Source organism: Peromyscus maniculatus, chromosome 15 (assembly GCF_049852395.1).
Source record: "Peromyscus maniculatus bairdii isolate BWxNUB_F1_BW_parent chromosome 15, HU_Pman_BW_mat_3.1, whole genome shotgun sequence".
NCBI lineage: Eukaryota > Metazoa > Chordata > Mammalia > Rodentia > Cricetidae > Peromyscus > Peromyscus maniculatus.
In genome coordinates this window covers 31,017,802-31,043,210 of record NC_134866.1, presented here as the reverse complement: position 1 = coordinate 31,043,210, position 25,409 = coordinate 31,017,802, and the positions used below count along the sequence as shown (strand labels likewise).

Below are 25,409 nucleotides of genomic sequence, written 5' to 3'. Positions count from 1 at the left end.
TTACTATTTTAAGCCACTCAAAGTTTGGGGTTAGTTTGTTACATAGCAACAGACATCGGCAGCACAGTTTTTGAAGATACATTTAACAAATGTTAAATGGTAGGGGGATATGAAGTGGGTTTAAAAAGTAGTCAAGAAATAGAGCTGTTGCTGTTTTTCATATTCACTGTGGGCCCAGGGCCTGGGGAAGCCACTTGACACACTGAGTCATTAACAAATTAGACATTGGTATGGATAGAAGAAAATAGTCATAATCCTGCTAGCAGCATCAGCAGGGCAGGAGAATAAAATGTATCTATGACACAGAAATCTAGGACACGAAATACTGTGTTCTTGATGATCTATCTGGACAGAAGAAAAAGAGAAAAAAAATATGACTGGAATAAGAAAAATAAACAGACAAGGATATAACAGATGTATATACTTTCTCTTAATTCAGATTCAAGAAAAAGTAATTATTCGAACAATGTAGAAAAGCAAGAACACAGGCTTTAAAATTATAATTCAGTCACTGATAGTTGAACAACTTTAAGCTATTAGTTTGATGGTGTCTTCAAATATAAAGTGAGAACAATAGTATTGAGCACACATTTTTTTAAGATTAGCTAATGTACATGAAATCAATAGAAAAGAAAAATTTTTAATATTAACAGTTGTGAGATAAATGTAATATGGAAAAAAGTTGTTTTAAATTATTATTAATACCACTATGATTAATAAGCAGCATGTGTTGAGTACTTCTATATGACAGACATTCTGTTAATTGTATTATATAAATGCTAATCTTCACTACATTTTGCTGGCCAGAGATTAACCTCCAAACATTTATAAAATGCCTCAGTAAGTAGGCAAACTAATTGTTTAATAGCACTGCAAAATGTGGGGGATATGGCACACAGAAAATTTATGTACTAGAAAGACAGAATTTCCTATTATTGTTGATAGGAACAGCAGCTAACACTTCTGATGTATATTATTATCTCTTTTATACTCATAATTTTCATGGCATTCATGCAAAAACATATATTCATTTATAAAAAAGCTTACTGAGTAACTACTAAATGCCAGACATCAGGAACTCAACTATACCCAAAACAATATGGTTTCTCTGACCTAATCAACTTGCAGACTGCTGCAGGATGGAAGCCTTTTCAAAGAGGTGAAGTAATTTTCTCAGTTACACAGCTAAGAAGAGACATATGAACTCGAGTTACTCTAGACCTATGTTCTTAATTACTACTGTCAGTGCCTCAAAAACAGTATTTAAAAATAAAAAATTCCATAATTCCTGAGCACTAAAAAACTGAATGAAAAATGGTTGTTACCCCAAATTACTAGCAATACTCACACAGTTCTCTACTACCTGACCTAGTTTAACTCATCACTTGAGCAATCAATCATATTATCAGACAAGTATGAGTGTTGAGAGTGATGTGACCATACATAAGCAATCATTAACAACAAAAAAGATCTAAAGATGGAACAAAAGCAGATCTTTATGCAAAGCAAAATATATGAGTGGACAAATTATAATGATGCCACCTACAGGACAATTAGTAGAATACAGACAACTAATTTGGAACTTGTAAACAATCCTTAACTACCTTTATTAGGAATTAATTTAGAATGAAAATTAATCACCAATAAAATATTCACACTGGATCTTGTCCTACCCACTGTAAGGCTAAAACTTTCCAGGACTTGATTTGTAATGCATGTACAATAACATATATGGACTTCCTACAAAAGTGAACCTAGTCTAGCAGTGTTAAGTGGGTCTTACTATTTATTGGTAATATCTTTAAGAAACTTTTTCAAGCCTATTAGTTGATGTCTAAAAATACTGACCCTACACAGAAAGTCAAATAGATGAAAACTGACTTCTAAGGCTATTGAGATAGTTCAGTAGGTAAAGATGCTTACGCAAGCCTGGCAACCTGCAAGGTAGAAAGAGAGAATCAACTCCACAAAGCTGTCTCTAACTTCCACATGTGCATTGTGGCAAGCGCATCATACCCAATCCCCCAACTCCCATCTCGTAATTAATTAAAAAAAAAAAACCCCTAACTTCAACAGCTGTAGATAAAGCTCTTCTGTTTATAGAATTTTAAAAGAATATTTATCAGAACACTCTAAAGTACAAGGCAATATAACTAAATTTCATCTATTTTCAGCCCACATGAAGAAAAAAGTAAGAAACTGGGCAATTTTCATTAAAAAAAAGTCTTGATAAGAATTGTTAACAATTATAAACAATATTCAAAGATTATTCTAGTTACTGGAAATAATGACCAGTAGATAATGTGTGCAAGTTAGTTATGAAAATCTAAAAGGTAAAAACCTTGCCTTATAAAGATAATATCACTGTCTGCAGAAGTGAGTTAAAATTGGTTACAACAAATCTACTTAAAATGTACTTCCCTTTAACTTTGTCTATAGATATTATTGGAAAGTACCATGAATACTTAAAAGATGGGTGACAATTAATACTACAAATCTTCTACAAATGTACTGTCTCATTATTAGTCATCCTTTAAAATTCCCATTATCAAAGGCAAGATAAATAAAGATAATCAATTTTACAGGGGTTTATATTTGGCATTTACTAGCATCAATGAATTGCCACAGCACATTAAATCTTGATATAATAACTCTATTTTATAAAAAATGTAATACATGAATAAAATGAGTGAACCTCAAAGAATCTGTCACTTGCCTAATATCAAAAAATGATAAAGCTGAAAAGCTAAAACCCATGTATTGTACAGTAATGCCAACTACCAGTCACAATGGCAGTGATACTACAGAAGTTAGTATCTACTGTGGCTGGTATTTTTATAATAGATTAGAAGTACAATACTTGATAATGGCCAAAGAAAACAACCTGTTTTGTTTTATACATGGCTCTTATGTATCAAACATTACTTCTAGGAGCATATTTCCAAAACTGGTTCATTTCTGATGAATCTTACCTATACTATGACTAGCATGATTTTCTAGAACAGGAGACAAGAGTAAAGAAATGAATAAAAATCCAAAATTGTAAAAATGAGTAAAAATGTCAAGGCTGAGGAGATAGTTCGGTCGATAAAGTGCTTGCCACACAAGCATAAGGACCTGGCCTCTAATCCCCAGTACAGAGGTTAAAATCAGATGTGGTGGTGTAAACCTGTAGCCCTAGATCTGAGGAGGCAGAGACAGGGTTCTTGTAGCTTGATGGTCCACTAGTCTTGTCCAATCAGGTTCAGTGTGACACCCTGTCTCAAAAACACCACTACCAACAACAACAAAAAACAAAACCCCAAGAACCACCAGCAACATCAACAAAACGAAGGAGTCTCAAAAAGAGTGGGAGGAAATGAGAGAAGGAAGACACCTGACACTGACTTCGGGCCTCCACATGTACATGTACACATGCATATAACACAACACACACACACACACACACACACACACACACACACACACACACACACACACACACACACACTTACTTTAAATCCAAGGTCTTAGAGGAAAAGATTAATGAGAATATGGGCAGTAACAGAACCTGGCAGAATTTTAAGGCCCATATTGAGAAAAAGGTTCTTGGAAAATAAATAACTAACCACTTGTTTTACTTATTAATGAATTATCACTTACAAATTATAACTGAAGTTTAAAGTATTAGTCAATGCTGTGTTATCCATTCACTTTGGAAAGGAAGCATTTTCATTTCATTAAATAGCTTTATAAACTACAGAATTTGAAGTTTTTTGAGACAGGGTTTCTCTGTAGTTTTGGAGCCTGTCCTGGAATTCACTCTGTAGACCAAGCTGGCCTCAAACTCACCTGTCCGTGCCTCCTGCATGCTGGGATTAAAGGTATGCACCACCACTGCCAGGCTGAAGTTTTTGATACACTAATTCTCCTTTATCTAAATGAAAGCAAAAAGTCCTGGCTACTTTAAAAGAGTTACAAAACTGAGAACTAATTCTCCTTTACCTAACTGAAGGCAAAACAAAATCCTGGCTACTTTAAAAGAGTTACAATCTTGAGAAAGTAGTGACAATACAGACTTATTTCAGTAATCCAGTCTTGATTCCCACTCAGCAAGAATATAATTTAAATCTTCTATTTTTAACAAGTTTCAGAGAAGCTGTAAGAATCCTTCCAACTACAGCAGAAATTTAGTAAATTTAGAGTACCTTCTGCCTGAAAAATAAACAAAATACTTCAATGAATTTCTAAAAAGAGGATCTGTGCCAAATGGCTATTACCTACTTTTATTAGGAACTTCAAACTCGAAGAAAAGACACACACTTTTCATCCCAGCACTCAGGAGGCAGTGGCAGAATGATCTCTTGTAAATTTGAGGCTAGCCTGGGCTACACAGCAAGTTCCAGGCCAGCAGCTAAGGCTTACACAGTGATCTTAAAAAAGAAAAGAAAAAAGTGACAACTACCACAAACAAAATGACAACTGAGTATAGTTGTTTTAAACATGTTTTTAAAGAATTAGATTTCATGGATTTTCTTTTATTCTATACTTAATAATAAAACAAAATTTTCCTCAAATTCAATGTAAATATAAGTTTTTAAGATCACGAATAAAAATGGGTTTTGGGAAAACAGTCAATACCTATTATGTCATAAAATTTTGTGATAAAACATTACTATAGTTTAAAAGACAAAATTACAGTAGCAATGACTATTATTGACAGTTTAAAGATCTATACAGTTTCTTGAGATGAACTACAGTAGATGATAGAGATATGTATTGTTTATCAAATAGCCATGTGTGATCCCCAACATGGCCCAGATTCCTACCAGTAGGGGCATGTAACATATTTTGATTAATGGGTTGTGAGTGGAAGTGATCTGTCTATCCATGGCTACAATATTTAAAAGTTAAAGGAAGACGCACAAGCTGTTTATTTCCCTGTGGCATACTAATGCTCCAGATGCCCAGCTATACATATCGGCAGAAATTCTACCAACTTGGCTTTTTGATATACTGTGTGAAGCACATCTATTCCTTGGCCAACTGTTAAGCCACTGACATTGTAGGGTTAACTTACCATACTGTGACTAAAACAGGTTTATTAATACTAGACAGCAATAATTCTACCCCATATACTTAGTAGGTTTATGTGTAAAGATCAGAACCCTATGATAAGACACTGCTTTCACAGTGAATGCTGCATGGTCTGGCCTTCTGTAGTCAACTCAGAAGAGCCCAACAGACAGTAAGAAGAATGCTACTTCATCTCTAATATTCAACCACATATACTAAGAAAACTCAGTTGGATGCAGTGCCAGGTGCCTGTAGTCCCAGCACTTGGAAAGTTGACATAGCAGAATCACTTGGATACAGAGGTTTCAGCCCAGCCTGGACAATACAGACATACACCCTGGAGTATCATGGATGAATATCATGACACTCTAAGAAAGTGCTCATTCTCTCCTATGTAACAATAAATAATCACACTAAATTCACTGGCATTATTTTCTAATATACAGTCTGCACTCAAATTTCCCCATCTGTCCCAATAGTAATAATAATTCAAGATCAACCAATCAAGGATCGAGTTGCTGTATCTCTTTTAGTCTCCTTGAATATGGAACAGTTTTTCTACCCTTATCTTTACTCTTTCAAGATGCTGACATTTGTGAAGAATTAGTATCAATTATTTTATGGTGTTCATCAATTTTTACACTGCTTTGATTTTTTTTTTCTTCCCATGACTTAGGTTGAAAGAAATCGTATGTAGATAATTAGAAGGAAAAAAACTCCAAAGCAAATCCTAACACATCTTCTGGATCAGTGGAGACAAGAGGGGGAGAAGAGATGGTGGTCATGGTGGTGGGAGACTGACTGACTTAAAACTACTTTTCATGCTTTCTTACTATACACACAAGCCACTCCCACTTTGAATCCACATGCTGATGACTCTCAGCCTTTCCAGAGAAATACAAAAAACAAAAAACAAAAGCTGACTACCAGACATCTTTGACTGTTTTACACACAATTCAACTTGATTATGTTCAAAACTCACTTCAATCACAAAAGTTACTGCTGATCCTCTTCCTCCCATTTTCTCTACCTCAAATGTCACCAGTAAAGCACAGTCAAGAACGTTGCCTCTGCTTCACCCCACACATGAAGTAAGACACCAAGAAGCATGTTAACTTTTTACCATTATTTCTTAGGGATATTCTCTTCTATCCAACTATACTGTCTTTGTTCTAGGACCTTAGAATTTCTTCTCTCTTTTCCAATCGTCTAGCTGGGTTCCTGTCTCTTAGTCTTATCATCAATAGCTAGCTTCTTCACTGTATAACTTATCTAAAAACACGCTTCATCAAATGACTTCCTCTTAAAATCCCCTTCAAGCACAGGATAAAGTCAAACTGCATTTCCTATCAAAAGCTCCACTAACTAACTGACAAGCATTAATGCTGCTGTCTTCAATACACCGTTCTCCCAACTTCAGCTAGTAGATGCCACCTTTATGGTTTTTGTTCATTTTTAGTTGGGGCAAAAAATATTTCATGGAGAGAATAATTACATTTGAAGTTCATTAACTTTTTCCCATGTCAATCTCAAAATAATTTGATCAGAAAATATTTAATGAGCCTCTATATTATGTGGAAGGTATTCTATTAAGTACCATGAAAGACACAAGGTTATGTACCTTCGGAAAGTCTAGGAAGAATTTCCAACATAGAATATAAGCTTGATTTAAAAAACCCAAAACAAGAACAAAACAAACAAACAAACAAAACAAAACAAAAAACATGTAATTTCATAACAAGGTAGAAAAGTAGATCTAGGTAAGGTCAGAGGAAAGAAAAATTATTCCCAAATGTGAAAGGTTAGAAGGAAACCAGACAAAATTTCCTAAAGGGGAGCTTTATAAACTCACTCTACATGAGTAGACTGATGAAACTGCTTCCAGAAGCCATATGTTATCAACAAAATCCCAGGCCCAGGGCTAGGGTACCTCTTCATGAACTGTTACGGTCAATGAGGTCTCAGAGGCCCTTAACACAAGCCGTTGCAAAACTAGACTGTAAGATTCTTTTGCTAAAGACGCCACATACTTTGACTGCAGAACATAAAGAAATCAAGTTGGAATTCAGCTAGAAGCTTCCTCCTTGCTGGCTAGCTTTTAGTGTAAGGCCACTGTGAGAGGTGAGAGAAAATTTACCAATGGTCTCATCCATTAATGGTCTGTGTATGACCTGCCAGGAAAGATGTGCCCACTAGTACAATAATGCCAGACCCTCGAAGGTTACCAACTGCTTTCAGATTGGATGAGGCCTGTTCCACAGGAGGGAATTCGTAACTGGGGAGTTCATAAGCCCTAGGAGTTACCTACGGCTGCAGTTTTGCTAAATGGACATGCAGTTAAACTGCCTTCTAAATATTTATGTTTATACCTCTAAATCAGTGCTGCTCTCAACCCTGGTCAGAGAAGATTCTCTTTGCTGTGAGCAGTGGATAATTCAGACTAGTAACTGGTTAAAGTTCTGAGAATAAGTGAGAAATTCTTAACCCTAACTGGTACATCTATATCAGTATTCTCTCCCCTAGCCCCCCAAGGCTCAGGGAACGTTGAAGAAGGACTAGAGAACTGTAAGAGCCAGAGGACAGGGAGAAATGCTGTGAAATACTGTCTTCTGAACATGACATGGCTATTGTACTCAGGATCCCGTGGAAGCTGCAGTCACCTGCACAAGACGGAGCCATCCACACTTGAATACAGCTTGGGGAGGGGCTCATGAGGCTCCACTCCTCTCTGAAGAACTATTGGCAGTTGAAGGCTGCTAGAGGAAAATCATCTTTCTTCAGTTGGAAAGCCACTGGTAAGTTGCCTGTGCTACAGTAAATAACCCTACACTGATGCTCTTGAAAGTAATTCAACTCAGTAGATCATAAAACACAACAAAACTCTAAGTAAACTGAATAAAACACATGAAAGTAGGAAAGAGATGTTCTAGGAAGAAGTGGTCCAGAGAGTTGGAAGAAATAAAGGGTAAAGAAATAAATATACGTGTGTGTGTGTGTGTGTGTGTGTGTGTGTGTGTGTATGCATGCATGTATGAAACTGTCAAATAATAAAAACTTTTTTTAAGCCGGGCGGTGGTGGCGCACGCCTTTAATCCCAGCACTCGGGAGGCAGAGCCAGGCGGATCTCTGTGAGTTCGAGGCCAGCCTGGGCTACCAAGTGAGTTCCAGGAAAGGCGCAAAGCTACACAGAGAAACCCTGTCTCGAAAAACCAAAAAAAAAAAAAAAAAAAAAAAAAAAAAAAAAAAAAACTTTTTTTAAAGAGAAAAGTTTGAGCATGAGCATTATCGTAGTTCGAATGTATAAGCTCACAGGGAGTGGCACTATTAGGGGGTGTGGCTTTGTTGGAGTAGGTGTGGCCTTGTTGGAGGAAATGTATCATTGTGGGGGTGGGCTTTGAGCTTCCCTATGCTCAAGCTATACCCAGCATCTCAATTCACTTCCTAATGCCTGTGGATCAAGATATAGAACTCCCAGCTCTTCCTCCAGCACCGCATCTGCCTGAATGCCACTTGCCAGGATGCTGATGGACTAAACCTCTAAACCATAAGCCACCCCAATGAAATGTTTTCCTTTATAAAAGTTGCCATGGTCATGGTGTCTCTTCACAGCAATAGAAACCCTAAGACAACTGTGAAGGAAGTAATCATTCTTGCTCCCAACTCAATTTATACCAACTACACTAAATTAGTTTTATGTCCCTACACATAAGAAATCTTCATTAAGTACACCTTTATTAAAACTGAAACTGAAAGGATGAAAGGTATTAAGTGGAGTATTAACTCAGAATATAGCAAATATCCTTTTGGACAAAGTTCTCCATGTGTTATGTCCGCTCTACAATGTCTTCCAAATGGAATATTTAGTAACTAACCAGTTTCTAGCATGTTTTCTAGATTCTGCAGTCGTCATAGAATGCTTCTAGACATGTAGTATTTTTTCTTGTTAGTTGAGCCAAGAATTTCTCAAAGAAAAAATAGAAGGCAGGGCTGGAGGGCATCTGGGCATGCCTGTCAGGGATTATCTTCAGTGCCTTGGTTGAGGTGTAAGTCCCTTCCCACTGTGGATGATGCAAATATTTGGTTGGGATCCGGAACTGTGTAACTAGAGAAAAAGAGCTAAGCAACAGCAAGCATTCATTGCTCTCTGCTTCCTGATTGTGGGTACAAAATGCCAGCTTTTCCAAGCTCCTAATTCCTTAGCTTTCCTGCTGCAATAGACTATACCCTGGAACTGTAAGATGAAATGAATCCCATCTCTCCTGATTTGCTTTTGCCAGAAAATTTTTATCACAGCAACAAGAAAAGAAACAGCTGTAGAGATGGCTAAGTCAGCAAAGTGCTTGCTGAAAGCTTAAGGATCTGACTTTTGTCCCTCAGAATGCACATTTTAGAAAAATGTAACAGTAACAGGCACAGTAACATTCACTTGCAATCCCAGCACAGGGGAGGCAGAGGCAAGGAGGATCCCTTGAGCTTGCTGACTGACTAGTCTAACCAATCAACAAGTTCCAGAGTCAGTTAGAAACTGTCTCCTAAGATAAGGTGGAGAACTGAGGAATGTGCATGCTATATCTACCGTGAACCTTACACAAACATGTCCAGATGTGCACAAACATCCATAATTTTACACACACACACACACACACACACACACACACACACACACACACACTGAGAGAGAGAGAGAGAGAGAGAGAGAGAGAGAGAGAGAGAGAGAGAGAAAGAGAGAGAGAGGAAAATAGCAAATGAATAAAATAAGCCAATACTTAAAGATACTAGAAAAAGAGACATTACAGAATTATCTGTCTCAAATACAGTTTACCATGTAGGCTTCTAGCATAAATATATCTATTTTTAAGTCTTGGCTTCAACTGGTTCTGCAGTTTAATATTCTCTCTTCCTCAAGAATTAGTTCAGTGTCCTAGCCTGTATAATATTACTATATTTCAAGACAGATTACCAGTACCTAAAGTAGTAATATCAGCTCCCAGACCTCTCTTTTCCCTTACTTGCTTTCCCCACTACTAAAAAAGATGAGTGTGGGGAGATGGCTCTGTGGCTGTTTGCAATGCAAGCAGGAGAACCTAAGTTTGAATCCTTAGAACTCAAACAAAGCTAGGCTCAGCAGTGGTTCCAACATTCCTGCTGTCAGATGGGAGGAGACCTGAAAACTTGTGGGACAGCTAGCCTGTCTTAAACAAGGTAGAAGGCCAGGACCAACACCTGAGATTGTCCTCTGACTTCTGAATGTGGCATGTGCAATGTGTGTACATGTGCAGACACAGACACACAGATGATTCTGATCCAGTTCAGTGCTAGAGCTTTTGTTTGTGCAGTAGGCCAGAGTTTGATGATCAGCACTGAAAAAATCAAATTTCTTTCTTTTTAGAGTGAAGAGGTATAAACGTGAAAGCAATTTTTTTTTTTTTGCAATCAGCATATAGTATTTAACTCTCTATGTACAACTATATAGGTAGGTAGAATATATTTGTTATTGGTTAGCTGGTTTAATTTTTAAAATTGTATTTATATTAGCCAGTATTTTACCCATATACTGTAAATGAACATTCTAGCAAATGAATTTTGGTGTCCCTCAAGTTTTCTTAAGGCTAAATTCTTAGAATTAGGTTTCATGAGAAATGCTTAATTTAAATTTTGACTGAAAGAGTAAAAGACAAAATTATCCTCCAAGAAGACTGAAACCCATACTCTTCTGAATTTCTAAATTATCAATCTTGGGGAAGTGGGGAGGAGGGGCAAAGTCCTGATACTTGTTTTTCTAATCCACTCACATATGACATGAAATTCACCTAACGGGCAAGGGTAGGGAGCAGGCAGCAGGGCAAGCAAACACTAACCATTATTTTTCCAAGATAACAAACGAACTCTCAATAGATGGTTCTCGCTCAGCAACCTCAAGAAAACCTCGAGGGTGCTTTGGTATTCAGTATCTGAGGGTTTCAAAAAGCTATACTGAAGGGTATATTAAACCAGACAACAGAGAGGGAGGAGGGATATATGGGGGGGGGGGTCGTCAAGATCATGATGGGGAAACCCACAGAGACAGCTGACCCAAGCAAGTGGGAGCTCACGGATTTTGGACTGGGGAGCCTGCATGGGACCAAACTAGGCCCTCTGAATGTGGGTGACAGTTGTGCGGCTTGGTCTGCTTGTGGGGCCCCTGGTAGTAAGGACTAAGATTTAATCTCTGGTCCATAAACTATCTTTTGGAGCCCATTCCCTATGGTGGGATACCTTGCTCAGCCTTGATGCAGCAGGGAGGGGTTTGTCCTACCTCAATTTGATATGCCAGGCTTTGTTGACTCCCCATGGGAGGCCTTACCTTTGCTGAGGAGTGGTTGGGAGTGAGGCGGGGAGGGGGGAGAAGGGGGCAATGGAGAGGAGGGGAGGGAGGGAAACTGTGATTGGTATGAAAAATGGGAAAAAAAAGGTTGTAATTAAAGAACAAAACAAAACAACCCCCCCCCCCCCCACACACACACACAAGTCTAGATACACTATTTTGGATACAACTTACATGAAGAAGGAAACTGAATTGGGGCTTACAGATATTTTTCAATGCCTAAAGTCCTTCAGTCACCTGTGAAAGGTTATCTTTAATATCTTTCTATTTCTTAAAATTTTTTTTGTAAATAACTGTATATCTTAGTTGCTTTTCTATTGGTGTGAAAAGAGACACCATGACCAAGGCAACTTACAGAACAGAGAGTTTCTGGGGGATTGCTTACAGTTGAGGGGGTGAAGAAACAAAAGGGGAAAGGACTAACTAGGAAGGAAGAGGGCTTTTGTAACCTCAGAGCCCACTCACAGTGACACCCCCCCACAAGGCCACACCTCCTAATCCTTCCCAAATAGTTCTACTAACTACAGACCAAGCATTCAAGTATATAAGCTTATGGAGTCATTCTCATTCATATCACCACACTGTACCACTGTGCCCACCTTTCTATTGAAACTGTTATGATTTTCAGATGTACTGTCAAGATTTATTTAGTTTACATACTGTCTTTAACATCTGTTCCTTGGAAGCATTTCTGAGAAGACTAATGCTTTTTTATTTCTTACTATAAAGATAATATACATTTATATTGTATATATGGGGCTATGGATAAAAGAAGAGAGATTCCATCACCCTACTCTAACTATGGTGTGTTTTTACATTTTCTTATGTTTTTTTCTGAGCAAATGCATTTTAGTTTTAGTCAAATTCTAAATCTGCAGGTTTTCTTAACAATGTAGGAGAAGGCATATGATAGAATACTTCTTAATGTTTTAACTTTCAGTTGGAATTTTAAGCACAAATATTATTTTAATCTACATAACTAATATTTTCCTTTGCTTATGATGAATTTCCTGTAATGAACAGGTAAAATAATCTTGCAAGGACATTGTAAAGGTTAAATGAGAAAAGATAAATGAAAACTTACCTAACAGTTTATAGTTATAAGACCATAGAAACTAATTCTTTTTTTAATAGATAAAAATTAAAAGATCTATTTCTATTTTTAGTGTGTGTGTGTGTGTGTTTACAAGTGAGTGCAGTTGTGGGCAGAAGCCAGAGCTTCAGACTCTCCTGGAGCTGAGTCACAGGTTACCTGACAGGGGCTCTGGAACTGTCCTCGCAAGAGTGTAAGCTCTTAACCACCAAGTCATCTCTGTAGCCCTTAGAAAAATTACTTCGGAGCCATCTAGTCCCTGGAATAATTCTATAGAAATAGAGGTATCAATACACTTACAGTTAAGTCATTTAGCAATGTAGAACCTTGCCAGGAGGATCACATCATCTTGGAGTTCGTTAGAAATGCAAATACTCAGGCCCTGATTCACAATCCACACTTAGCAAGTTTAGGAGTAAACTCAAAGCAGCACTTTTTAAAATTCTGCTACCTACTTGAATGACCTGGAAAAACTAACAGAGCAAGGCAGAAACCTAACAGGAACCAACATCTACTAATCACCATCAATGCAAAAATAAATATATCATGTAATTTTTAGCAATGTATTAGAAACCACTGCCAAGGTGCTGGGGAGATGGCTCACTTTGCAAGTATGAATGCCTAGAACCCAATGTTTTAAAAGCCATGTATAGTGGTACACACATGTAATCTCAGACCTGGGGAAGCAGAGATCCCTAGGGCTTGCTGACCAGCTAGCCTAACCTTTGTGGAGAATTCCGTGTCAATGAGGCCCTATCTTCAATGGCGCCTGAGACAACACTCAAGGTTATTCTCTGGCTTCAACATCCACACATACACCTGTACCCACATTAACATGAATATGCACACAGACACGAAAAAGAAAATACAGCCAAACCTAAAGTTATACTACAGTGTATCTTTGGAGCTGGAAAGAAGAAATTCATTCATATTTCAAATGAACTTACTTTTTCCCACATCAATATACCTTAAAGCCAATCACTTAAAGCCAATCAAGAACCAAAGTTCTAGAAAATACTAAAGGCCCACCACTTTTCAACCCAATTCCTTGTTCTTCAATGCCTATATTTAGGAAAAAAAACTAAAAACAAAACAAAACAAAAAACAACTATTAGTTATAGCATCTACTGAAGACTTAGTAAGAAACTTTAATAAAATAAAATTTCAAGTTATAGTCAAGTCAGATGTTTTATTTAATCAAGGTACATGGTTAAAAGGAAAACTATTGGTTGGAGAGACTAGTCTATTTGATCAGAATTTCACCTTATTTCTTTCTCTAAGTCAATAATCTTAAGGTACTAACAGTAAGCAAAACAAAATTTATTCTGTGCTGTGGGATGGTCTGTATGTCAAATTGCTCTGATTGGTCAATAAATAAAACACTGATTGGCCAGTGGCCAGGCAGGAAGTAGGTGGGACAAGGAGAGAGGAGAGTTCTGGGAAGCAGAAGGCTGAGGCAGAGAAACACTGCCAGCCGCCGCCATGACAAGCCGCATGTGAAGACACCGGTAAGCCACAAGTCACGTGGCAAGGTATAGATTTATGGAAATGGATTAATTTAAGATATAAGAACAGTTAGCAAGAAGCCTGCCACGGCCATACAGTTTGTAATCAATATAAGTCTCTGTGTTTACTTGGTTGGGTCTGAGCGGCTGTGGGACTGGTGGGTGACCGAGATTTGTCCTGACTGTGGGCAAGGCAGGAAAACTCTAGCTACAATTCTGGCAAAAGAATTTCTTTCTTGTTCTTGTTTTTCTTCTAGTTTTTTTTTTGTTTGTTTGTTTGTTTTTGTTTTTTTACTATACTGAACTTTGAACCTGGGTACATGGGTACACAGGCAGGACTGACAATACTTTATCACTGACTATGTCCTCTGCCCCATCCATCCATCCATCCATCCATCCATCCATCCATCCATCCATCCATCCATCCATCATCCATCCCTCTATCCCTCCATCTATCTGTATGTATCTGCACATACACATGCACACACACTCATGTATATGTGCATGCATATGGAGGCAGGCCAGAGGTCAATGGTACGTTATTTCCCTCATTATATTTGCTTCTTTTCCAGTACTGGAGCCACAACTATCACCACACCCTACTTTTTTGTAGATATAGAGAATCTGAACTCAGGTCTTTAGACTTTCATGACACGCTCTTTACTGACTAGGATGTCTCTCCAGACTCCAATAAGTCTTTTTAGTGTTAGTGGTTAGATAAGAAAATAATCATTCTTGGGCCTGCAAAGCCACTCAGCAGGTAAGTATTTGCCCCATGAGCCTGGTAATCTGAACTTGATCTGCAGAACCCATGCAAAAGTGGAAGGACAGGAATCCACAAAGGACGCCACATCTCCACATGTGTATTCATGACACATGTGCCCGCCCCCACATAACACACAATAACAGTCAATTAAAAAACCTTTAAGTCACTGTCCTGCTATCCAGGGCAGCCATTATACACACACACACACACACACACACACACACACACACACACACACACACACACACTCATTATAAAGAGTCTAAAAGGCAACATGATTGATTTTTGTGGTGCTGGAGGTGGAACTCTGGTTTATAGTCTACCAATAATTTACTCCCCCAGACTAATATAATGGTTTTTAACAAGATGGAAAATTATATAATCAGCAATCAAGACCATAGTTAATATAAAAACATTCTTGTTGAGTGTTGTGCCACATGCCTTTAATCTCAGCATTTGGGAAGCAGAGACAAATGGATTTTTGTGACCTCAAAGTCAGCCTGGTCTACACAGCAAGTTCCAGGCAGCTAGGGCTATATAGTGTACCGCTGCCTTAAAAACAAGCCAACCAAATAAACAAGACAAACAAACCCCAAAACAAACAAACAAATACCACAACAAACCTGTTCTTATTAAAATTAATCTTAAAACTGCAAACTAATTATAACATTACTAGTAACATTATCACCATTTGAAATTGTTTTGTGGTATATTTTATGTATGTTTACTACACACTCTATAAAAAAATCACATAGTAATATATATTAACATATACTAGATAAACAGTACACACTCAAGTCTAATTCTAACCTGAGAAGCAATTGGTAGGCTTTCATGCTGAGCTACCCCCTACTAAATCCTATACTTTCAAGTAAGACTCTCCATTAGTGGGTGTCTATCCACCAGGAAACTAGAAAAGTATTTCTCTACATCAGAACACATACATGAGAAAGGGATAGGTAGCACAAGGGGGAACTGATGCTATACACACAGGGATAGTAGTAACGTTGTCTCAATAGTTACTTTATTCAAAGTTATTCCCTGTTACCTTTCCTCTATTAATTCCTGGTGAACAATAAATACATTTCTGTACCTGATATGTGGTCAGCTTACTCGTTTTTTTCTTTTCTTTTCTTTTCTTTTTTAACGTTTGCAAAACATCAATGCCATTGGGCATTTGTGGTGGGTGTCCTCTACAATAGTCCGTTATGACACCACCTTCCTGCTAAAGACTTTAGTGTTTGCTTCTAAAAAACAGAATACAGCAAAGTGATGGCAGGTCACACGATTACAAAGAGAAAGGCTTCTGCCAGGCTTTCCTCTCTGATTCTATTGGAGATCACTTAGCATTTGATAAGCCAGTCACTCTTAAGGTGAGGCTCATTTGGCAAGGAACTCAAGTATCTAGCCAACAGAAACAATCCGAGGCCCACCAAAAGCCAAAAGTAATCCGTTTGGAAGCTGATTTTTCTGTCAGTCAATCTTGTTCTGGCTATAACCACCACCACAGCCACACCAGACAGTATGAAAACTGCAGCTTTTTAAGACACCCCAAGGAAGAACACACCAAGCTCAGTTTTCCTGGTCTACATGAACTGTGAGATAACAAATCCTGTTTTAAGCTATTTAATATTAAAGTAACTTGTTACACAACAACTGATAACCAACACAAGTTTTTAGATGTTTTGTTTGTTTTAGTGATAGGTTCTCAGTAAGTAGCTTGGGTTCCTTCTGAACTCACTATGCCTGGAATTTCCCCTCCTTCAGCCTCAGAATCCTGAGTGTTGAGATTGCTGGAGAATTCTACTATGTATTCTAAAGATGATCATTCAAGAGCATATGCATCTCATACTATTGTTATATGTTATACAGATGTTCTTTTTGTTTGGCAGTACTAGGAATTTTAAAAATCTTAACCAACCAAACAAAACCACTCTATCTGTGGAATCTGTAGCGGTTTAAATAATAAATGTCCCCATAGTCTTGGGCATCTGAATATTTGGTCCCCAGTTGGTAGTGCTGTGTGGCTTGGAAGGTGTGGTCTTACTGAAAGAAGTATGTCACTGGGGTTAGAGTTTGAGAGTTTAAAGAACTGAACCATTTTTAGTTTGTTCTCTCTGCTTATGGTTCAAACGGAGCTTTTGTTGTTTGCTGCCATACCTCCCAACAATAATGGACTCTTAGCCCTCTGGAACCATAAGCCCAAACAAACTCTTTATTCTGTAAGTTGTTGTGCTCATGCTGTTTCATCATAGCAATGAAAACATAACCGATCCTTACATTATCCATATCCTTACATTAGAATTATTCTACTTAGGAACACTTCTATTTACATTATTTCAATTGAATCTTATGAACAATTGTACATGGTCTGTGTAAAAGCAGATATCTCCTCCCTTTTCAAGTTTCCTCTCAAAGAATAAAGACGTGAGAAAATTTCTTAGAAATTGCAAAAAAACCACACAAACACACACACACACACACACACATACAGGGGGGAAGGAGAGTCAATAAGTGTGTGAATGGGAATAAGAAAAAGTAATGGGAGAAGGGAATATGAATACAATACACTGCCTATAAAGAAACTGTCAAAAATAAAAATAAAGGAAATGCTAATAGCAATGCTGGGATGTTGCAGTATCTTCTCAAATATTCACACAGCTGAAAAACAGCAGCCCAGAGAACCAACTGTCATAGAGGAAGGAATAGCATAAAACCAAAAATCAAGTCAAGAGTAATTTAAAGACAATATTTAAGCAAATGCTTCACCATTCAACTGAAGTCTATTTTTAGCTGGTCTTTCTGAATTATTCACCTCAAATATTTACTAAGCAGCTACTAAGTGCCAGAAACTATCCCTGATGCTGATTAAGATGAGAAACAAAGTCGTCACTGCACCTTTCCTGCTCTCTCAAGGATTTGTAGGCTAGGAAAAGAAGGTAACTTTGACATGACATAATAGGCATTATAATGAAAGGAAGAGAGAAAGAAGTGGGGGGAGATGAAAAAGAGAAGGACAAGTCCTATATCAAAAAGATAAAGGGCTTTATAAAAAGATGCAATTATCTTGGAATTTAAAGATTAATAGAAATTTATCAGGTTTCCTTCCAAATAGAGAAAAATCAATATTCCAAAGCAAAGTGGGAAAAAGTCATGCTGAAATACAAACAAAAATTCTTGTGTCAAAAGACAGCTAGGGCTAATCTACTTCTTAGAATTTTGACCACAAAACAAAACAAAATACACACAATTAGCATGTACTATATGGCTGACACTGTGTGTGTGTGGTATTAGTAACAATGCAGAAATATAAGATTACGCTCCTGGCCTCAGGGAACTTAAGTCTCACGGAATTTAGGAACATGTATCACTCATTATTAATTACAGTGACTCTAAACTGCCTGTGAAACTTTTTTCTTATCACTTGTGAGAGTCACATTCTTTGTGATCAGTAGTTTCTGATGTGTAGAGAGAATCTTAAGTCTATAACTCAAAAGATTGTAATGAAACTTGATATAAAAATTACCATTATTGCTATGACTATTATTATCCTATTTTTTTTTTTGTAGCTCTAAGGCATTTTATTACAAAAATTGGTACTCACTCATACATAGACTAATAGGGACTTACAATTTATCATACATTTACTTCATATTTTAGCTTGACCTTCTAGTAAGTCCATAAGTTTTACTAATTCTGGCTGCTGTATAATGAGATCCTCCATTGTCTGGGTGGTTTAAGAACATGATTTGTCAATGAGCATTTATAGTCTTTTCTTTATTGGCATTTGAGCTGACAACCAACACTGATGCCACCTCCTGTTTTATCATTTTGGGTTTAAATCCACCACTGAAGTCAGATTTTGATAGACTTAGAAAAACGAGTTTTACTTGAGGCTCCAACAGCCTGTGACTCCTTGGCAGCAATGGTCAGTCTGACTGTTACCACTATACTGGTTATGGCTCCCCTCCATCACAGGACAATGTGCACTTATTCCAGCCTAAGCCAGCCGCCATGCACCACCATCACTACTAAAAAAGAAGAAATACAAGTATTACTAATGTAATTATCAACTAAGGCATGAAGTACCCCCTACTCTATGACATTATTTAAAGAAGAAAAGAATACTGAAAACAAGTTCTAATCCATTTACCTGATGATACAATCTAGGATGATGTTATTTGAGTACTAGCAGGTTTTTCAGCTCTGCATATATGTATGCTTAAGAAGTATTATTCATAACAGGGCTGGAGAGTTAGCTTGGGGTTAAGAACACTTGGGACTTTTACAGAGGACCTAACTTCAATTCGCAGTACCCACATGGTAGCTCACAACCATCTGTAACTCCTGTTCCAGGGGATCTGACACCCTCTTCGGACCTCTGAGGGTACCAGGCACACAGTGGTGTACACACACACATACACACACACACACACACACACACAGAGTAATATATACATTTAAAAAAAGAAGTAATACTCAGTAACAGAGGAAAAGGCTTAATCACTTTGTGCATAAAATATAAAAACAATAACTAAGAAGGTAATTTACAGTGAAGGAGATATTGCAAACGAGATAAAGAATGGAATATGTAGTCATTAATGAAAGAAGAAAGAAAAACACAGGTTGCCTGAAATGACTAAGTATATAATCACAGAAAGGGTGACTGATGTTTAAAATTGGGGGAAAAAAAATCAGGGGAGCCTCTATGATAAGATTTAGAAAACAATGCTTTGGAGGAAGTTCATTATCAATTATTTTAAACCTACTTAAAATTCATTTTTAACAAACTGGACTGATTTATTTATCATTATTAGGTATTTATGGTGTGTATATATATGCAGGCAGTCACATATACATCATAGCAAGCATGTGGAGTTCAAAGAACAACCATTGGGAGTTAGTTCTTATCCACCTTTAATAGTTCCAGGTCACCAGAGCTACTCAGAAAACTACATGCTTAGCTACCCACCTTGGCTAAAAATTAATTTTTATGGGACCACAACACCCAAAGTTTTGGGAACTTCTTTAAGCTAAATTTTCTTCTATAAAGTTCAAGGCATTCAAACATTCAACAAACCGAATTCAGTAAGAATGGTTTCTACTGAATCTGAGATTCCCAAGGGAAGGTATGGCACAGATAAAGCAAAATATGAAACTTTCATCAAGATGCAATTAAAAACCCAGAACAGAGTGGTGGTTGTGCACTTTTAATCCCAGCACTCTGGAGGCAGAGTAGGGCGGATCTCTGAGTTCAAGGCCAGACTGGTCTACAGAGCAAGTTCCAGGACAGCCAGGACTAAACAGAGAAACTCTTGTCTCAAAAAAACAAAAATAAAAAAAAAAAAACAAACAAAAAAACTTACAACAATTATTAATCTTTAAGTACATTTAAGACAATTATATTACATTTTTTTATTTTTTGGTTTTTCAAGAAAGGATTTCTCTGTGTAGCCCTCTACCTCTGTCTCTGCCTCTTAAGTGCTGGGATTAAAGGTGTGGGCCACCACCATCTGGCTATATTACATTCTTATGCAAGAAAGATGTGAGTATACAGAAATGTTCAACACAGAGAAAACAACTGGAGTTAACTCTTAATTTTTACCTATTCCTTTCTTAATTCCCTAAAACCATAAAAAACGCTCTCCTAGAACTTCTTTACCAAGTTATTGACTTCTAGTTGCAAATCTTGACTCTGAGTTTCAAGTGCCCAATTCTCAAAGAGAAAATGAAGAACACTTGAAATCCTGACTAATTCAACAGCATTAAAACAATGGGCAAATCTTTTATCTGATGATTGAAATACAACAATGTGAAAGTTTTTTAAATAAAATCAAACTCTGATTTTAAATTCTGCATTAAATTTTATTTAATGTGGCTTAAGGATCCAAAGAGTACTATGTTTAATATAACCAACTTTGGCACAGGCTCCTTAAAGGTAATGGAGAAGCAGAAATAGTATAGCAACTACAAGTTAAAGGCTAGACTTTAGAATCTAAATAAGTTAGCCTCAAATTCCTCCTCTTGTTTCAAGCCGTACCTTTAGTGAATTACTAATATCCTAAGCTATCATTTCTTCATCAATAAAATAAAAATTGTATTCTTGAGTTTTTTCAAGAGTATTAAATATGAGAACGAAAAACAAACATGTAAAACACACACAGTTGACAAATGTTTAAAAGGAGATCACTTTCCTATTTCCTTTTCTATTACAAATTTAAAGGTCAGTGATAAGCGCAGCAATATCATTGAGAATGGAAACAAAAACTTGCTCTTGGACTTTGAGTAAAGATTCTTCATTTAATTTAATCCTTGATCAACAGAACATATTACAGCCTAGCCAGAGTTTTACTCTTTATTTCCCTATCTGCTAGTCAGCTGGACATCTTTGTTGGATGTACCTGTCACTTAGTTACTTACCTATTCTTGCAATAAACACTTGTGGTAGCTTATTACAGACAACAAAGATTGCTTTTAAATACTGGAGTTCTATGTTATATTCAAATAACAGCAAACGACCATGCTGACCTAATTGAGTGGCTACAATTTTTTCCACAAGCCATCTAATTTTACTTTTCATGTGCACAAGTTTGTTCAGGTTACAAAGGAGTAGGATTGGGCAAACAAGAAAACTGCCTCAACTACTGCTGGCAGGCAAAGAAGTACAACACATTTCCAACTGAAAAAAAAAAAAAAAGCTGAGAGAAATTAAGGCTTAAAAGAAGGAAAGCCATTCTCCCTGTGCTCACAGATGGGAGACTTCCCGTTGTAATGACACTCTTCCCTCAAACAGATCCACAGATAACAAATCCATAACCAAATCACAGCTGCATATTTTGTAAAAATTGATTTGACCTTAAAATTCCTATAAATATAAAAGACATCCATAAGGGCAGACACATAGATTAAAGTAATAAAACTGAGTCCAAAATAAATTCTTAAATATATTTTCAACTAGGCCCTCAGGACTGTTAGAAAACTACTCTACCAATAAGCCATGCCCCAGCCTGACTATGTTTTATTAATTTTTTTAAAAGTCAACTGCATTTTTATTTATTGTATTTGTGTTTGGGCATATGTGTGTCATAACACATGTCTGTAGGTCGGAAAAGAACTTGTAGGAGTTGACTCTCTCTTTCCACTATGTGGGTCTTGGAGATGGAACTCAGGTCATTAGGCATGATGTCAGGCAACTTACTCCCCCTCCTCCCCAAGCCACTTGCTAGCCTGGCATTTCTTTTCCTATGGTTTTATTAAATAAGGTCTCATCACATGGCTCAGTATGGCCTGAAACTTGTAGTCCTCCTACCTTAGACTCTCAAATACTGGGATTAAAGATGCATGTATCACCATGCCTAGCTTTGAAATACTTTTGACAAGAGTGTAAAAGACAGTCATTCAGTAAATATGAAGAATCTTTTCACAAATCATGATGGACAACCACAGTACACGTAGAAGTGTGAAGTTGGGTCTATTTCACACTATATGAAAAAAAAACAAAAACCCAAGCAACAACAAAAACTTTAAATGAATCAGAGACTTAAATGTAAGAACCAGAACAGGGGTAACTTCTCATGTCTAGGATTACCCAGTGCTTTCTTAGACATGACATCCAAAACACAAGCAACCAAAGGAGACAATAAAAACAAATAGAATGTGAGAAATACTTCACATGTGAGGAGTCTTGTCCTAATTTTTTTTTAAACCCTGTAAGACTAAAAACCCTGATAAGCCAATTTAAAAATGGGCAAAGTCAGATAACAAGAAGTACAAGGAATGTTGGTGAGACCGCTCAGTAGGTAAAGGTACTTGAGGCCAAGCCTGATGACCTGAGTTCTTAGAACCCACATGGTAGAGAGAGAGAAAACTCCCATAAGTTGTTTTCTACATGTGTACTATGGTACCCCCTCCTCCTGCCACACACACAAAATGACTAAATGTAAGAAAAAATTCTTTTAAGAAGTACCAGCAAAAATGTAAGGAAATTAGAATCCTAACAGAAATGCAAAATGATGCAACTACAACAGAAAACAGTTTGATAGTTTCTCAAAGAGCTAAACTCTTTATTGTTATTGTGCAATCTAAAAGTTCCACTTCTATATATGTATCCAGGAAAACTGAGGTGCACATTCACAGATATATTCATAAATGTGCACATGAATTTTATATCAACATTATTTAATTATCCAGAAAGCAAAAATGACTCAAACGTTCATTTTGTCTGAGTGATAATCTCTAAGTAAAATGTGGCATATCCATACTATATAAACTATTCAGCCACAAAAATGAATGCAATCTTGAGGCAGGGGAGATGGCTCAGTGGGAAGAGTACTTGCTGAGCAGCAGGAACTGGGATTCAAATCCACAGTACTCATGTGAAAATGTGGGTGTAACTAGCCACATGCTAGCCTATAACCTAAATTCTATCTCTGGCAAAAACAGGAAAGTATTTTAATCTTGGTGGGGGTGGGTGGGTGGGTGAGATGAGTAGATGACTGTGATGTCACCTTTGCTAGTAATGAAAAAATAAACCCATAAAGTCATGATAGGAAGAAAGAAGGAAGATAGATGGGGAAAACAGGATGAAAATGTTTTAATTAAAAATTAAAAAGCCACAAACTTACAAAATGAATTATCAAGTGTAGTGGACACAGCTGTCCATTTTTGAGATTACTGAAAATGCATATGTGAGAATATAATACCACCTTGGGAGGCATATTTATATTAGATATGAGTTAAAGTCAAACCTTACATAAGTGATTATTATTTGGGATACTCCATCTAGGGTATAATAGCTAAGCTGTGTTGTAAAGAGTACTTATACAATATTAGAGTAACTTAAATTGATTAAATTACTTTTGTTTTGTTTTAAAACAGAGCCTCACTGTGTAACCTCAGTTGGCCTAGAACTGACTTTATTGACTAGGATGGCCTTGAACTCGTAGAGAGCTACCTGCCTCTGCCTCCAGAGTACTGAGATTAAAGGCACGTGGCACCATGCCTGGAGAATTTAATCAATTCTCATCAAATACTTTCCTCTCTAACAATCCATTCAAGTGTCACAAATTAGCACATTTGTTTGAAAGTATGTGCAACAATATATTTTCAAGTAACACTCAGAAAATTTGCTGCCAACTGACCAAAAGAACAAATATTTGCTAAAGAATTAGTCTAAATATATATACAGCATGCTTCTGTGCAGTCAGGGTGCTTTTAAGCATCTGTTATGTGAGATACAGTTGATTATTTAGAATATTCTTTTAAAATATAAGATACTTTCAGGAACATATCAATCAGTTCCAATTTTTTAAATTTTATTCTACACACACTTGTTTTCATGTTGTTATTTTTTTTCACAAGTTTCCTTCCAATTGCATACAGTGCCTGCTTCCTAATTCCTCTCTCAATTTGATGGCCTAAGAATATCAAGCAATTCCCTTTCCATTTTTCAAAAATAAACACACCTCTCCTTTCTATCACTAGTTTCTCACATGATTCCTTACTCTTTTATACTTTTCAGGTGAGTTTTGTAAAATCAGGTGCCACGTGGGGCTGGAGAGATGGCTCAGTTGTTAAGAACACTTGCTGCTCCTCAGAAGTCCTGTGTTAAGTTCCCAGCACCTCTATCAGGTGGCTCACAACAGTTCCAGGGGATCTGACACACATTCTCTTCTGGCCTCTGCAGGCACCTGTGTACATATGGCACAGATTCAGACAAGCAGGCACATGTACATACACATAAATAAAAATGAATTTTAAAAACATTGAAGGAGCCATGTTAAAATCAACTGCTCAATTATTTCTGATGAATCTGTTTGATTTTTTATAATCATCCCTGTATTTAAAACTTTTGAAAAGCTACTGGCATTTTAATTATGATTGTAAAGATAATCCCCTTGTGGTGGTTTGAATAAGAATGGCCTCCATAGGCTCCTATATTTGAATGCTTAGTCATAAGGGAGTGGTACTGTTTGAGAAGGATTAGAATGTGTGGCCTTGCTGGAGTAGATGTGCCCATGCTGGAGGAAGTGTGTCACTGGGTGGGGGGGAGCAGAGGAAGGGGGGGGTGTATAGAGGGGGGGGCGGGCTTTGAGGTTTCAAAAGCCCAATGTTAGGCCCAATCGCTCTCTCTGCCTACAGATCAGGATGTAGCTCTCAGCCATTGTTCCAGCACCTGTCTGATGCCATGCTCCCCACCATGATGGTAATGGACTAAGCCTTTGAAACTGTAGGCAAATCCCAATTAAATGCTTTCTTTCATAAGAGTTGCCGTGGTCATGGTGTCTGTTCACAGAAATAGAAAAGTGATTAAGACACCCCTTATGAACTAAGTAACAGTTCTCACTATACTATTTCATTATATGTATGATTTAATAAAAATAGAAGGGCCACTTTTGAGATTACGCTACGTAAACAAATATACCAGGGATGCTAAGTGCATGCCAATATAGTCAATATACTGGGAAATTAAGCATTAGGAAAATATGGTACTATTATCTTTTTATAATTTAAACCATACTGGATAAAAAAAATATAAGTACAGCCTACCATAATGCTTTTAACATTATATGAAGACTGGAAAGGTCAGCCTTCAAAGTAAGTTTCAAATAGTCATTTATATCCACA

General features: G+C 37.1%; 1 protein-coding gene and 1 pseudogene across 2 annotated transcripts in view; both read right to left on the bottom strand.

Annotated features, from left to right (window-relative positions):
- The window catches only part of Nipbl (NIPBL cohesin loading factor), a 173,611-nt gene that overhangs the window by 130,071 nt on the left and 18,131 nt on the right, over positions 1 to 25,409 (bottom strand). The gene's annotated exons all lie outside the window — the stretch shown is intronic.
- On the bottom strand, positions 18,284 to 18,709 carry LOC121822974 (mitochondrial import inner membrane translocase subunit TIM14 pseudogene; annotated as a pseudogene).